Raw genomic sequence first — 16206 nt, 5'->3', positions numbered from 1 at the left:
CCTGTGCATCTTCTTGTGGCTTCGCAGTGATCGCTTTTAAACTGGCTGTCACCCACGCGTGAATTATCGTCTGAACCTGGGCGCATGGGGAGGCGGACAAGACATACACCCTCACACAGGACATGGACACCCGCCCGGCTCATAATTCTTTCTTATGCTGCAGAAGTGGAGAGTGCTGCGATAGCAAAGAGAGATGTGACCCTTGTGATGTCTTTGGAAAAAAAAAAAGAAGAAGAAGAAGATAGAAAAAAAAACCAACCCCGAGGGCAGGAGAGGAAAGAGGAGAGCTAAGAAATAAATAACAAAGCAGGATGCTATTTACATACCCAGAGAAGGCCTCTGAGACTGAGCTCAGTGCCTTGGATGTCAGTAATAACTTGGTGATGGAAATAAAGAGACTACTGCAAACCCACATCACCCGAGATGGTATCAGCACTGTCTTTGCCTTTGTTTCCAGGCAAATTCCAGCACAGCAGTGGGCAAGACAGGCCTGTTTCGGGGAACAGTGAGGTGGGTGGGGGTGGTGAGTCCAGTGGTCCCCATGAAGACTCAATTATGTTGGCTGTGAAGAGATTAATTAGAATTGAATTTCCTATTGATGTAAAACTGCCTTTTGCACCTGCTGCTGGCATCCTCATTACTGGTTTTCTATTACAGGGGATTATAAGATGCAGTGCAAGAAAGTTTATGCTTCCTGAGCGATACTTTTAAAGCAGGTTTACTGTACTTTAACTGGTGGAGAAGAGGGTTACCTGGGAGAAATAGGATTGAACCCATTTTCTCCTTCTCCTTCTCCTTCCTTCTCCTTCTCCTTCTTCTCCTCCTTCTTTCTCCTTCTCCTTCTAGACAAAGGCACCTCCACCCGCTTCCGGAAATTTAAGGCACAGAGGTTTTAATGTCCGCTGCCCCGGTGATGAGCTGTGTGAGGGGAGGTCCGGGCTCCTCTTGCTCACTCTGTGCCTTGACACTTACCAGGACGATGAAGTGGGTGGAATCAGGGGTTCCCTGCACTCGGAGAAGTCACGGCGAGTGACTCCCTGGAAGAGAGCACCCAGAGATCTGAAGTGGGGAACTGGAGCCCCTGGGATTTCTGTAAGGGGCTGGAGGTGCGTGTGGAGGCAGCATCTGTGGCCTGGGGAGAGCTGGCAAACAAATGCCAGGTGAGCGAAAGCTGCCTCCTTTTGCTCGAACTACGTGCTCCTCCCTTCCAAAGTCAAGTTTGGGACGCACTGCTTGGGAGTGGGACCATCCCTGCCCAGATTAGGCTCAGGAAATGTGCATTAAATGGGAAACAGAGGTATCACCCTCAAGAGCCCTTTATCCTCTCCAACTGGGGTAATGACTAACCTCTTGGCCTCTTGTCCTAGCTGTTAAGTGGGTAGAAACCAGGATGGAGGAGGCTCTGGGAAGCAAATAATTCTCAGCAATTTTGTGTAAATCTGAATTTCATTGAAATCACCGTAAACGATGCTACCTTCCAAACATGCCCTGCATTTGGGTCTGAAAGGATGAAGGCAGTACCTCACGTTCTTAACACCGGTGCACCTCACATCCTGGTTTTCTTGGGGCCCCCAGGAGTGGGAGTTGGGGGCCTCGATGGGAAGCAGGAGCAGCAGAGGGCCCGCCCACACCTGCACAGACCTGTGCTATCTTTCCCTGGTATTTGGGGGATGAACCCGTCTTGAGCCCCAGAGCCTGCAGATGTCCTTGCTTCTTCCGAGTAGCCATCATGGTGAATTCCCAGGGAGGGGAATTGGGGGTTGGCCATAGTCCTTGCCTCTCTGAAGCGTCACCAAACTCGCTCAGAATTAAGGCAAAAGGACTATCCGGCGCCTCCCCTGGCTGGGCCAGTCCCTCTCTGGTCTTCCTCTGGAAGCAGCAAGGCATCCTTCGCAAAAGCGGTTCACCGAGGAACCTCCTGCAGCTCTTCAGCCACCTGGCCCAAGCGGTGGGAGCGCTGGTATCCAAAAGGGTCAGGAAGCGACCTCAGAGATAAAGATACGACTCACTCAGAAACAGAGAGGAGCCAAGCTCTTGTGGTGGAGTTGCGGTGTCTTTTATATGACTGACGATACTATACTCTTCACCCTGTCAAAGCGAGACCTCTGTCATGCAGTCATTCGAGGAATATTGAGCACCTACCAAATGCGGGGGGAAGCCAGGAATACAGCAGCGAACGCGGCAGACACAGTCTCTGAAGTTCCCGAGCTTATATTCCGGTGGGTCAGTGGGGCCTTCTAATTAGACAACGCGGTGTCCTTACTCTGGAGCTAGAGCCCTAAGGGAAATCTGTCACAGCCACAACCATTGCCTCTGGGCTTGTGGAGGATGAAGAAGCTGTGGAATGAGAAAATGCTTTAAAGAAATATTTTTATTGTAAAATGAAGCAGACAGAAAAAAAGAAGCCAAATAAATGTATAGCCTAAGGAGTTATTATGGAGACCATCACCATATCGAGGAACAGAACGTCACTCATGTCCCCAGAAGTCCATCACGCACCTATCAATCTCAACTGCCTTCCTCCCTGGAAAAGTGACCCCCCCCCTCCCCCTGCTGACTCGTGCTCTGTTCTCTGGCTTTCTTTATAGTGCCTCACTTGAGTGTGACTTCCTAGATGTATGAGGTAGTCTTGCCCATTTTAAGAGGTCAGATCTAAGGATGCCTGGGTGGCTCAGTCAGTTAAGTGCCCAACTTTGGCTCAGGTCATGATCTCATGGTTTGTGAGTTCGAGTCTTGCATTGGGCTCTGTGCTGACGGCTCAGAGTCTGGAGCCTGCTTCTGTGTCTCCCTCTCTCCTTGCCCCTCCCTGGCTCACGCTCTGTCTCTCTCTCACACACAAATAAATAAACATTTAAAAAACTCAGAGCTACCTTTTGATATATTTTTTTTTAATGTATAGGTTTCCCCCTTCCCTTTCTTTCCTTTCCAATTTATCTGTTGACGAATCTGAACCTTTTGGCTCACGGTTTCCCTCAGTTGGGATTCTGCTGATTGATACCCTGGATGCCATTCAAGAGCGTTCCTCTGCATTTCCTGCAAATTGGCAGCTGAATCCAGAGGTTAGATCAGCCTCAGGTTCAGTCACTTTGGCAAGACCACAGGTAGTGATGTGTTCTTTCATCAGGAGGCACGCGATGTCTGTTCGCCTCTTTTTGTGGAGTTAACGGGGCCTGCCGGCCGTTGCTTCTCAATACCTAGATCTGTTCCTTCACCGGGGGTTTTGAAATGGTGATATTCTAATTTCATCGCTTCCTTTGATATGTCAACTTGAGTACTTCTATAAAGAGACGCTCCCACTAGTCTCCCCTGTGGCTACCCAGTGGTACAATTCACATAATAAAGGCAGGATAAATGTTTCTTTCCTTTTATTTACCCGTTTTTGAGAGAATACATTTGTTTCTTATCCTCTGAAGGCGGTGGTGTTTTAAGAAGTGTTATGAATTAAAGGTTTAAATATATCTGATGGGTTTGATCCATTATAATTATAATCTTCATTGAAGCTCAAATGGTCCCATATTTGGCCACTGGGAGCCTCTCGCAGACGGCTCACGTGTCCTTTTGACACAATGTTTTAGTCCCTGCTGTCGTGCTACCTGTTGTGGCAAGATGTGTCTGGCTCATCTCACGCATTCCTCACTCCAGACTTGAGACGCGATCAGCCATGGAGAAGTCACACCTGGAGAAATCAGCCATTTCTCCAAGAAGTCATGGTGTCTATTAGCGGGGAATCTCTTTTTTTAAAAAAAAAACAAACAAACATGAAACGTCAAGAGTATGAGAAGACAAGCCACAGACTGGGAGAAAACATTGTAAAAGACATATCTGATAGAGGGCTGCTATCCCAAATATCCAAAGAAATAAAAAGAAATGAGCTATCGAGCCACAAAAAGACATGAAGGGAACTTAAATGCATATTGCTAAGTGAAGGAAGCCAATTTGAAAAGGCTACATCCCTCTGATTCCAACGATATGGCATTCTGGAAAAGGCAAAATTATGGAGACTGTAAAAAAAGATCGGTGGTTGCCAGGGGTTAATGGGGAGAAAGGGAAGGAAGGGGGGATGGAGAGATAGAGCACAGGGGATATTTAGGGTAGTGAGACTATTCTGTGTGATACTATGAGGGTGGATATGTGTCCTTATACATTTATCAAGACCCATGGAACACACAACCCAAAGAGTGAACCCCAATATAAACAAGGGACTTGGGTTGACGTTAGTCAATATTTGGATGTTGATTGTTGTAAATATACCACACCAACGCTGGGTGTTGTTGGTAGGGGAGGCTGTGTGTGTGTGTGTGTGTGGAGGGGATTTAGGGGAAAATGTCCTTTCCACTCAATTTTGCAGTGAACCTAAAACAGCTCTAAAAAATAAATTCTGTGAATTACTAAAAAAAGATAAAAAACCCCATGAATGTATACTGATTCTTAAATTCAAATTCAGAGTTATTGGGTATTTTTCTAACCTCTTCTTTTTTATACCTGAATTTCTTTCTCTCCCCCAAGACTCATTTCACCCTGTAGCATACACACAACAGTCTCAGTGTAAAACATTATTACTTCCTCAGTCAACATCTTCACTGAAAACAGGTAACATTTTTCCCTGTGCTACCTCATTCTCTTATCCCTCCCATTCAACAGGGGAGGGGCAGAACGAGACAGGGAGAGAGAGAATCCCAAGCAGGCTCCACTGTCAGTGCAGAGCCCAATGCAGGGCTCGAACCCGTGAACCATGAGATCATGACCTGAGCCGAAATCAAGAGTCGGACGCTTAACTGACTGAGCCACCCCAGGCAGCCCATAATTTATTTATTTTTAAGTAGGTTTCATGTCCAGCATGGAGCCCAACATGGGACTCACAACTGTGAGATTAAGACCTGGTCAACTGACTGAATCACCCAGTCACCCCTGCTATATGCTTTCTTTTTTAAATCCTCATTTACTCTTACTTCTATAGATAATTGTCTTAAATCTTTATTTATTTTTGAGAGGGAGAGAAAGAGCAAGCAGGGGAAGGGCAGAGAGAGAGGGAGACACAGAATCTGAAGCAGGCTCCAGGCTCTGAGCTGTCAGCACAGAGCCCGATGCAGGGCTCGAGCTCACGAACTGCAAGATCATGACCTGAGCCGAAGTTGGACGCTCAACCGACGGAGCCACTCAGGCGCCCCTAGATAATTTTTTAAAAGTGCTTATTATTGACAGAGAGAGAGAGAGAGAGAGAGCACATGCACGTGCATGAGCCGGGGAGGGGCAGAGAGAGTGAGAGACAGAGGATCTACAGCGGGCTCTGCACTGACAGCAAAGAGCCTGGCGTGGGGCTCGAACTCACAAACTGTGAGATCGCAACCTGAGCCAAGGTGGGAGGCCCAACCGACTGAGCCACACACAGGCGCCCTCTTCTATAGATAGTTTCAATTTAATGTTCACCTCCTTATGTTGATGTCACTCTTTGGCCCTCTGAGGCTCATTTCCTAGTAGATTCCTCAGGAAGTTCTCATGGGGACAATATTTCCTGAATTTTTGCATGTTGGTGTGAGTTTATACCCTTTGCACTTGACAGTCAGTTTCCCTAGATATAAGATCCTTGGTTCATATTTTATGTTCTTGAGTATCTTAAATATAGTATTCTACTTGTTTGTGGCATGTGTTGCCATCAAAAAGTTGATGGTAATCCAATCTGCTAAATCGTGCTATTTTCGCTTAGCTACTTGCAGGATTCTTTTTCTCTAAAGTCTCATATTAAACTAAAATTATGGCTCGGTTTTGGTCACTCTGGGTCAATATTTTCAGGAATGTGGTGTGACCCTTCAATATGTAGTTTCAACCCTTTCTTATTCCTGCAAGATTTTCTGGGACTATGGCATTTGTTATTGGTTCTATTCCCTGCTTGCTTGCTTTTCTTTTTTTCTTTTTTTCTTTTTTTGTTTGGTCTTCAGGGACTCCTATTCTCTGTGTGTTGGGTAGTCTTTACCTAGCTTTAAGATTTGTCACTTTTTCTTAAATCTTTGTTCATTTCTTTTTGATTTCTCAACAGTTCCATTCCCCCCCATATCCTCTACTCCTGTCGTGTGTGTCCATCCTTGTATTCTTTCTAATTTAATTTCTCAAAATTACTTCTTTTAGACCCAGTCCTTTCCTTAGTTTGTCATTTCACTTCTGAGCTTTCTGTTTCTGACTTATGTTGTTTGTTCATATATCAGTTCCTTAATTTATTCTAGCTCTTTTTGAAATAGTAGGTTATAGCTTTTTATTTGCTTGGTAGGCATGCCTTTCTGGTTTGCTTTTCACTGTCTGTAGAGATGGCATTCTACTGCTCATTCTCTTTTTTCTTAAAACAACTTTGTGCGGGATATGACCTTGATCCCTTTCTCTTGCCCGTTTTTGCAAAGGTGAAATTAATTTTTCTGCGCTTTTAAAAGGAGGTTTTGTTCGAGATAGCTTTTCTAACTTCCAACTTTCTAACTTCACAAAGCTCCCTGTTTCGTTTCATGCAGTTGAAAGGCAGGTCTCCACTTTCATCTGGCTCTTCTGTTTGCTTCCTCTCTGTTCTTGCTCTGTTCAGTTTTGATCCTTCCTTCAGCAGGGTCTCCCCAGTGTGGGGCCCTGTCCTGGAAGGAGGACCTGGCTGGTCGGCTTCAGGACTTCCCAGGGGCTGGGCTGCTCCGTCCCCTTTAAGTGTTCTTACCTGATGACCCTTCGCACTTGCACGCTCTCAGAACGGGCAAAATGCCTCCTGGTTTCAGCTGCTGTTCTAAAACCGGAGCTCTGGGCTTTCCAGTGAGCACCTATTGGCTATTTTGGGGCGCTTCTGTTCTCAGGCCTGACAAGCACCCCGTTTCTTCCTTTCGCCACTATCCTGATGTTTTGGGGGATACATTGCCCACGAGTTTCATTGTGAATGTTTCCCACAGGTGTTTGTTCTTCCTACCGAGTCGGGCTGTTTCTATTAGGGGATTCAAGGGTATTCAAAATTATAATCCCCTAGCACTGCCACCATTTCCTCAGAAATACCCCAGGGAGAACTTCTAACGTCGTCACTTTAATACCACCAAGGCGTGCTTTATCACAACCAGACCAGAGGAGAAGAACTATGTAAACAGTAATTTATGTAGAACGTCTTGTGCTGATGATGACATTGTAGCAGGCCCTGTCGATCCCCTCAGCACATCCGAATTCAACCCAGGGGACAGTTCCAAACTCCAGCTTCTACACCTCTCCTCATCTCTCTCTAGAGCTTTCCCTGGTACCACCAAAGCACATTGGCTTGCTTTATGCTTCCTGAGATCACTCTCAGATAAAGTACCTGAGCCTGGATGCTTGTCTTGGGTCTGCCTTGGGGGGAATACAACCCAAGACAGACACTAAACTGTGTTCCAGGAGCCTTGCCTGTCTCAAACATCTCTTGTGTGGTATAACCTGCTTATGATTTTCAAAAATGGAGTGATGTTGGCTTAATATTTTCAAGAGTCTTTGGTGAGAGATATTTTTATTCTACACAAGTGAAATGCTTGCCTCTCCTGTCTACACACCCCTTTATTCCCTCAAAGGGCCCTGGTTGATTAGCTGTTTCCCCTAGACATTGTCTTTCCTAAATGCTAAGTCTGTTTTCTTGAATTCGGCAACCCTATTCTCTAATCGTAGAGTCTACCCTTTTTCTGGGCATGAAAACGAGAGTCCTTTATCTTTAGACATAGAGTAGTCTTTGTGTTTAACCAAATGTATATTGAATTATCTCTGGTTCTTTGTGGCCGGAAGTCTTATGAATGAGGTCAGGCCAGGTGAGATAGGTCAGGTCAAATGCCACCTCTTCCATGAAGACCTCACTGATGCCCCAGGGAAGACCACTCAGCCATGTCTCTCGTGCCTCCACCATAATCTGCCTTGCATTCTAGTCTGTCTGTCTGCCCATCTGTCTGCCTTACTCCTTGACTGTGAGCTGCCCTCCCCTGTCCTGGCCCTAGCAGGCCCTCAACAAAGGCTTTGCTGGGCAGTCTAAGCCTAAAGGCAGGTGGTCCAGACACCTGTACAAGAGGCTGGGGCTTCACCCTCGAGCCTGCCTCCACCTGGTGCACCATGTCAAGCACGCCCCTAACCAGGGCTGAGCCGGGCCCCTGCCCTGCTCCCCTGATCTGGGGACAAGGCACCAAGTCTGGAACAGGCACAAAGGGTGGACTAATTTGAGCCCAAGCCATCACCGCTATGAGCAAGCAGACAGGAAGCTCTGTCTGAGGACAGGATGGGGAACAGAGTGTGACAGGCTCCGTGCTGGGACCTGCGGGGCTGCCTTCATGCCACAGGGCCCTTCGTGTGGTGTCAAAAGAGGAGATTGTTGGTTTTTTTTTTAACCTAACTTTAAACACTATTGACAGCAAGATGTCTCCAGCACGAAAGCCAACAGGGAGGCAATGGCTCTGTGTTTCCATAGCTACCGACAGGACGCCACTGGGCACTGCTCTGAACTCTAGAGCATCTTGGGCTCTGCCTGTAGGATGAAGTTTCCTGGGCTCTGGGAGAACTCAGCAATGAAGTGGCAGTTGCTTAGCTCAGTTGCTGCTGCTGCTGCTGCTGCCGCCTTCTATTTTCAGTGACCGGGTTTCATTTCTCCAGGTGTCCAAGGATGTCCGGTCAGAACACTCCTGCACCCAGGAATCCTGGGAAGCAGGAGATGTCCCTTGCCCCACAAATCTTCTGCAGGGCGTGGCATCTGCTTCCAAAGCCTGGTGGCCTTGGTGCCTTCTTGGCCCTGAGGGGTGGTTTGGCAAGGCTGGGAGGGCAGTTTCCTGGGTGGCTGGCTGGCTTTCAGTGACGGGTTGGGCACCGGAATGGAGAAGCGGATGATACGTTTTAGCATCATCTGCTTCCAGTCTGGAAAACCCTTTGGAAGGACTACAGAACCAAACCCTCTCGGGCTTTTCCGGTTTCTCCTTGAGACGGGACCTGCAGGTGCTTCTTTCCAAGGATACTTGGATATTTCCCGTGGAGGCATCTTCACACAGAGGAGTGGGCTGCATGGGGACAGGCATTCCCGATCTTCTGCCCTCGTGTGTCCCACAGAGAGACATGCCGCCTGATTGACGGGCTCCTTCTGGTCTCGTTTCCTTGGATGCGTCATGCACCAGGCTTTTGTTTTGAGTCCCGGTAGAGAGATTCATGCCGCCAGGCGTTGTGTGGGCTCCCGGCACAGTGTGAAAATACCACTTGCTCAGGATCGCCTGGAGAAGCAGGGAGGTACCTGTCGCTGTTTTCCATCTCTGCTCAGGCCGCCCATGTGCACTGTGTGGCTCGACCTGCCTGTGCTAAAGGGGTCTGAGAAACCCTTGAGCAGAACTGACTGCTTTGGGGAGATTTTTGTCTCTCCCGGGACAAGCAACAATCGCTACTGATCTTAGTGACCCCTTTGCTTTTCCAGCTCTGAGGACAAAGACCTGTGGCTCCTCCAGAATGAGGTCCCCCGCCTGGCTGTGAAATTGCCACGTGTGTGACCTCTGTCTTTGTGTCACATTTCTGAGCTCATCTGATTATAAACCTCCCAAGTCAGGGAAGTCTCAAGGTACATATCCTTACCCGATGGCATGCTCCCAGTGGCATTTGATAAAGGTTTTTGGAATGTTCCTATGGCAATAGTTTGTTCTGTTCAAAACAATCCTTTCTTTCTTTTTAAAATCTTCAAGCCCAATTCTTAATAGTAAGCATTAGATGTAGAATAGCATTCAAGTTCGCATCTAAAAAAAATGCTTTTAGCTAGCTCAGGAACTCAGAAGACACTTAAGCCCCACTTTCCTACCACATGATAGAAAGATGTGAGTGGATTTATAACCCTTGATAAGAGCACAAGGAGTTTTGAAACTGCGCTCTAGGCTGATGATGCTGGAGAGGCGATCCTGTCCTGAGAGGCCCCACTGCCCCTCTCAGACCCCACGGAGCACTTGGTGATGTCGAAAACCCTGTGCAACCGCCGTGCTCTGGGGAGCGACCAGCAAGCTGAGATGTGCCCACCCGGGCGAGGCCAGAGGGAGACCTAGAGAATCAGCAAGCTCTCCCAATTAGGCAGCATTTAAAAAGAAGGGCCATGGGGCACCTGGGTGGCTCAGTCAGTTAAGCGTCCGACTCTTGATCTCGGCTCAGGTCACGATCTCACGGTTTGTGACATCAAGCCCCACATCAGTCTCTGTGTACTGACCTCGTGGAGCCTGCTTGGGATTCTCTCTCCCCCTCTATCTCTCTGCCTGTTCCCTGCTTGCTCTCTCTCTCTCTCTCTCTCTCTCTCAAAATAAATAAATAAACTTAAAAAAAAAGAAGTGCCATGAATTGATTTCATACAGTAATCTCCTTATTTTAATAGTCACCTCAGTTAATAATGAACAACACAACACATAGCCAGAAAAGGAGGGTCAGCGATGTCAAGGTGATGGAATAGAGAATTATGCATAATGAGCTTGTTTGTATCTGGATGTAGATAGATGCACGGCACCACCACCGTGGCAACAGCAGTCAAAGCCGTTTACCATCTCGGTAGAGGAGACCGCCCCCCTGCAAGCCTAATTCCCACTGTCTTTGACAGTGAAAAAGTCAACTTCAGCCCCATCCTGCATGACACGACTGCTGAGTTAGTTTGGTTCCAATGAAATACCACTAACCGAATTGTGCCGTATAAATAGTCTGGAATTTTAAATTCTTTACCCCAAAGCAAAAAAGAAAAATCTCTGGACCGCTTATGCTCAGGGTCTCTTGGACCCCCTCTTGCAGGGAACCCCCACCTTTGTGTCCTCTCCCCATGATGGACAGGCCATCGGAGGAGGACTGGGCTCAAGGATCTGCGGGAACTGAAGGAAGGGGCAGCAGACCGCCCCAGTGGTGTTTTGTTTTGTTTTGTTTTAATTAAGAAGCACTAAAATGAACTTGAGCTTGGCAAGACCTCAAGACCTCAGGCTGGCTCTGAGCCCAGTTCGCACGGATGGGCTGGACTTGGACTTGGGCCTGGCTCCCTCCTGGGCTGTGGGGTCAACAGGGGCGTGTCTGTAGACCCTCTCATCTTCGACCGGGGGAGGAGGGCTCCCTTCCTGGAGACCCCAGGGGTCCCCTAGCCCTCTGGCCTGGTTGCTGCCGACCTCCCTCCGGATGCTCAGCTCCCCACTTGGCTCTGTGAGACACCCTCCCTGCCCCCCCCACCCCCACCCAAAGGACCTTTCAAGAAGTCCTTTTTTGCTCAAGGCAGCCACAGTTTTTATTACACGCTACCCAGAAAAGCCTATCTGCTCACCAATTCTCATTCGTGTTAAGGGTGGACACTCGCATCACTGTAGCCTGTGGCAGAAACCTACTCTTAATTTTATTTATTTATTTGTGGGAGACAGAGAGACAGAGTGCAGGTGTCTGGGATGTGGGATTGCCTGGAACCCCCAGCAGCATTGCTAATGTAAAGGACGTTCACACCGGCATCCTGGCATCAGGAAATCTCAGGCTACTCAACAAAGAAGGAAACAAAGGGACCCGTTCCTTCGAACTTCTCCAAAGCCCAAGGGGTGACAAGAAAGGCGAATCGGGTCATAGGGAGAGGAGGAAAAGGGGCAGGGAGGGGACATTCATCTAACATGGTTCCACATGGCCAAGGGAACCTCTCTGGGCCTTCCTTCAGGTGAAGGATTTTTAGGAATTGTGGCATCACAATGCAAGCCTGGAGGGGTCTCAAGAGCCTGGGCTATACTCCCCTTGCTGCTCAAATGGGAAGGAAAGGCTTGGCCACCGTCCCACACCAAGGCCACAGCAGAGGCAGTTGGGGAAGGCAGCTGTGTCCCCAGGGAAGGGACTCCCATCTGAATGGTGCCATGGTCAGCATGTCACAGTGCAGAGAATTAACTTTGGGAAGCCCCGTGGTCACAATACTTCAGAGGCCAGTACAGGACAAGATGTTTGACACCCACGTCTTGAGGGGGCTGACCTGAGTGACCCAGAGCAGGCCAGCCTTGCGATTCTGCTTTCCAAAATGTTCTCACACCCGTCACCTTATCTGTGGGTCCCTGCCGCCCTGAGCAGGGTGGAGTCTATTTTTGCAAATAAGGAAACAGGCTGGGAAGGGCTAGGAGACACGCACAAGACCACCCAGCCCATGCCTTGGAAAGCTGAAACACCCCCCACCTCCAACCCCCCGTCCATGCCTTTATTCTATTCTTTCTCCCATGGGATGCAAGGAGATAAGGTGTTCTGGGATCTGCTGCTCCAGACGGCTCCCACCCCTTCCCTGGAACCCTGCTCTAATTCTCACAGAATGGAAGGTATAGGACTCAGGACTCAGCCTTGCCACCAGATTCATAAGCCCTTCATCAAACACAAGGTGCTGCCCCACTGTCCTGCCTGCAGCTCCCCCGCCTCCCCCACAAAGGTAGGCGAGAATCTTCCCTCAAGGGAATGGTCCGGGGATCTGGAGCCCAGGGAGGGGATGGTTCGCCTGCCACCCTCAGCCGAACCTGGTCGGGCCCCCTCCTCCTGCCTCTCTGACAACAAACAGAGTGGCTTCTGAACCTCTCCGTGACCTCCTCTGGGGCCTGGGGTGTGGACTTGTGGGGGGATCTCATGTAAATGTCTTTTCACCTTAGTTGGGATGAAGGGAGAAGTTTGCCACTAATCTTACAGCGGAGACACACGTGTCAGAAACTGCAAGCAAGCACACAGGGCTTCACGCCGGAAATTTACAGCGTTTCTCCGCCTCCCTCGCTGCAGAGGCCAAACCTGACTTTCAAAAAAGGGACACGCAGCCCTTGGCAGACCCCGAGGAGGAAAACACAGGGCATGTTGGTGCCAGGGGCCTCGGGCCCACTTTGGGGACTTCCCTGAGGGCCTCTCAAAATAAGAAGCAAGTCTGAGTGACGAATTGAAAATGTAGCGTATGTCAAAGGAACGCAGCCCTGTTGATTCCTAGCAATGTCTGCCTGAATATTAGATGCAAATAAGTGCTAATAAGTACAGTTGGAAGCGCTAATGGAAAAACCGTCCTTCCCAGGAGGATCACTGCACACAGATGTAGGGGGAGCTGAGAGGGCCTGGCGGGCCCCACTTGCTGCTAGCTTGGTCCTGGTAAAGCCTGTGTAGACATGTCCCGTGCAAGTGGAGCTTGTGTGGACTCATCCAGGGGAGGCGCTTGTGGTTCAGAGCCTCCTCCTGGCTATAAGGCTGGGCTCAGGGGATGGGAACCCCTCTCCCCATTCCCTCCCCGCTGCCTCGTGACTGTGTGTGTGTATTCGCCTGCAGGAGTATGCATGGAACTGAAGACGTTCCCTGGACCACCAGGCTTCTTTGGCAGGTGCCCAGCCAACTAGTGGCCGGGACCCTGGGTGGTGAGAAGGGACAGGGACTGGAGGTGTGGAGACAAGGGGGCCCAGGGGCAGGTACAGGGCCAGTGTTCTCTGGGCTCATTAGGCAAGTAGCTTTCTGCTCACTTCACCCCCACCGTCGCCTTTGTTCACCATCTTCTTTCCTCCCAATCTGCTCTGATAGCTTTTGGAAAAGGATGCCAGTGCCCTGTCTTTCCTGACACTTGAGTCCTTGTCCCTGATATTCTGTTCATCCAATCTATACCTGACTGAGGAGTAGGGCACTTTCAGCCACACACATACCCCACCCCTTCTATATGCAAACACAACACACATCCAGTGGTGCACGGCTAGGCCTAGCACCCTGGGTGTGGAACAGTCTCTGAGCTCAGGATCTTGGAGAGGGCATCCCACCGAACCCCTTCCACTTTGGAATCAGTAGCCCCACCCTGGCTCCAGCACCGTCCAGAGGTGTAGACTCCAGCAACCTGGTGGCATCCTTGTATCTTGGTTCCCTCAACCATGAAACGGAAGTAATAGTGCTTACTTTGTTGTTGCAAGAATTAAGGAAGATCGTCATAGCGTTGGTCCGCTAAAGTTTGTCTTCTCACCTTTCCTGTTCTCTCTTTGAATGTGCTGAACTCACCTGGGGCATTAAGGAAGGCTCAGGGCTGCCCTGGGCAGCCTGGGTGCCACCCAAGCCTTCCAGAGCCCTACTGCTGGGGGCTCCCTGGCCTTGCTCAGGAGTGGCTCTGCTCCCTGCCAGGTCTGCCCCCAGCTGTCCCCTCCCTGGTCAGTCAAAGGCCATGAGCGCACCCCACTCCCCAATTCCATCCTACGCTCTGAGTCAGCAGGGTGGAGCCATGAGGCCAATCAAACAGCAGATACAATGAGAGGAGGGTGAACATCCTGTATTTTACTAAAGCTTTCTCTGCAGCTTCTTCAAAATACTGGGGTTCCCCTAAAGATTAAGGGGTGACTGATTTTACAGTTTCATCAAGTTCCCATGAGAAGCCAGCCTGCCTTCCTTTCCAGAACCTGCTTGCCCCCTGCAGGTGGGGGCTGCCTCTTCTCAGGAAGAAAACAGGACTGGAGTCAGAACCCCTGCTCTCTCCTTCACATCCCTGCTCTGTCCTGGTGCTCTGTGTGGCTGTGGATCCGTCGCTTCCCCACTGTGTTGTTGATGGCATGTACAGGGAGCAGTCGGCTGACCCACCTCTTTCACGTTGACCTCGTTCACGACTCCCCTCCCCCACCAGATCTCAGGACGTGACCCAACCAGGACTTCAAGAGGTAGCCCTCGAGGGAGAGCCTGGGTCAGCAGAATCCAGAGCCCAGGAATTCAGGGAACGGTGAAGACACTCGGGACCGCCCTGGACCTTGACCAAATTCCACTGAGTCTGAGGCCCAGGGATCCCCCAGAATGTACCTAGGGATCGGTCCTCTGCGTTTCACCAGCCCCACGCCCCCGCAGCGTCGGGTCCTGAGCGTGCGCCCCTGCCCAGCGGCGGTCACGGCCCGCTCCGGTGACGCCTAGTCATTTTCCCAGGTCGGCGCCGGCGTGCGACCCACCGAGGCAGCGGCGGCACTCTGGCCGCGCTCTGGAGCCAAGTGGCAGCCTCGAGTCCGGCTCTCAGGGAACCCGGGAGACGGGCGAGGCCCCCAACACGACCGCCCCCACCCCCGCGGCCGTTGGACCGCGCCCAGCAGCGGCTCCTTCGAAGCGCGCGGCCCGTGGGGCCGCGGGAGCCGCAGAGCGCGCGTGGGCGCGGCGCCCGCGAGCTCCCGGGAGGGACCCGCAGATCGCAGGAGTGATCCCCTCTCCGCCCGGCCCCCGCCGCCACCGCCACGGCGGGGCGGGGCCCAGGCCGGGGGCGGGGCGCCGGGCGGGCGCGGCGTTATTTCCAGCCTTTTGCCGGAGGCTCCGCTCGCACTTCGCTGGGAGCCTTCCCGGCGCGCTAGCCGGTTCCGGCGGTGCTGTGGGGAGAGAGGAGAGGGCGGCGGCTGGAGGTGGGAGGCGGGGGACGGACCCGACCCCGGGCCGAGGAAGAACACGCCACCGCGCCCTCTCCCCCTCCCTCTCCTGCGCGCTCCGGCCGCCGGCCCGCGCCGCTCGCCTCACCCACCGCACCGGGCTCCGCCTGGAGCGGGAGGAGGCCCCGGGCCCGAGCTGGGGCGGAGGTCCTCCCTGCCGCCCGGGCGTCCGGGAGCGGAGGATTCGCCGTGGAGTACCGATCCCGGGCTGGCGGCGCCCGCGGCCCCGCGAGCGCCGGCTGCGCCAGGTAAGTGCGCTGCGCACCCCCTGCCCCAGCCCTGTCCCCGCCCTGTGCAGGCTCCCGGCTGGGAAGGGCGCCCCGAAGGGTCCCTGGAGGACCCGGGACTGCACTGCGTCCCGGCGCCGAGAACCTACAGGGTTAGGTGTCCAAATCCGCGGGCGGAGACAGGGCGCGCGGGGTTCCGGTCCGGCCGCGCTTTGGGGACCGGCTCCAGTAGCGGGAACTTTAATTAGACTTTTGCTCCGTGGCTTTCACTTGCCGCCGCGCGTCTGTGAACTGCCGCCCCTCGGGCTCCCTCGGTCCCTGCGGATGCTCTGCTGATGTTCCCAGCCCTGGGTGCCGGGCGTGTGGAGGCAGCGTCGGCAGCGGAGAGGGCCGGGCTGGAGCGCCAGGGGCGCCCAGGGCTTTCCCGCGCGTTCGGGTCTGGGACTCGGGGGCGGGTTGCCGCGGGCAGGGGCGGGGGAGGAGTTAGGAGCTGCCTGGGCTTCCTACGGAGTGGCGGAAGGTGCCCCCGCGCTCCGTAGCGCGCGTCCCCACCCCGCGACTCTCCTGGGCACCGGCCTGTTTTGTACTCGAGGCGAGTGTGTGTGCGTCAGTGATCGTGTGAAGGTGTGTGCGTGCGA

At 51.8% G+C, this 16206-nt stretch overlaps 1 protein-coding gene and 1 long non-coding RNA gene across 4 annotated transcripts in view; one reads left to right on the top strand and one right to left on the bottom strand.

Annotated features, from left to right (window-relative positions):
- Nucleotides 1–754: 754 nt before the first annotated feature.
- Nucleotides 755–14995, bottom strand: LOC122208328. Of its 3 annotated transcripts, XR_006197202.1 has the most exons (5): nucleotides 14737–14995; nucleotides 13855–13953; nucleotides 3374–3731; nucleotides 2143–2337; nucleotides 755–1037 (listed from the first exon to the last, which is right to left on the bottom strand). It is a non-coding gene; the product is annotated as an uncharacterized LOC122208328 (long non-coding RNA). The 3 variants fall into 3 exon arrangements; XR_006197201.1 differs by lacking the exon at nucleotides 755–1037 and having other exon boundaries at nucleotides 1866–2337; XR_006197203.1 differs by lacking the exons at nucleotides 755–1037; nucleotides 13855–13953 and having other exon boundaries at nucleotides 1866–2337.
- A 264-nt stretch (nucleotides 14996–15259) lies between these two features.
- Nucleotides 15260–16206, top strand: part of CHST8 (carbohydrate sulfotransferase 8) — a 127747-nt gene continuing 126800 nt past the window's right edge. Inside the window, exon 1 of the mRNA XM_042919854.1 lies at nucleotides 15260–15589. The gene's annotated coding sequence lies outside the window, so the exon portion shown is untranslated. The remainder of the gene's footprint in view (nucleotides 15590–16206) is intronic.

Source organism: Panthera leo, chromosome E2 (genome assembly GCF_018350215.1).
Source record: "Panthera leo isolate Ple1 chromosome E2, P.leo_Ple1_pat1.1, whole genome shotgun sequence".
Classification (NCBI taxonomy): Eukaryota; Metazoa; Chordata; class Mammalia; order Carnivora; family Felidae; genus Panthera; species Panthera leo.
Note: the sequence above shows the minus strand (reverse complement) of the source record. Positions and strands in the feature narration are given on the sequence as shown.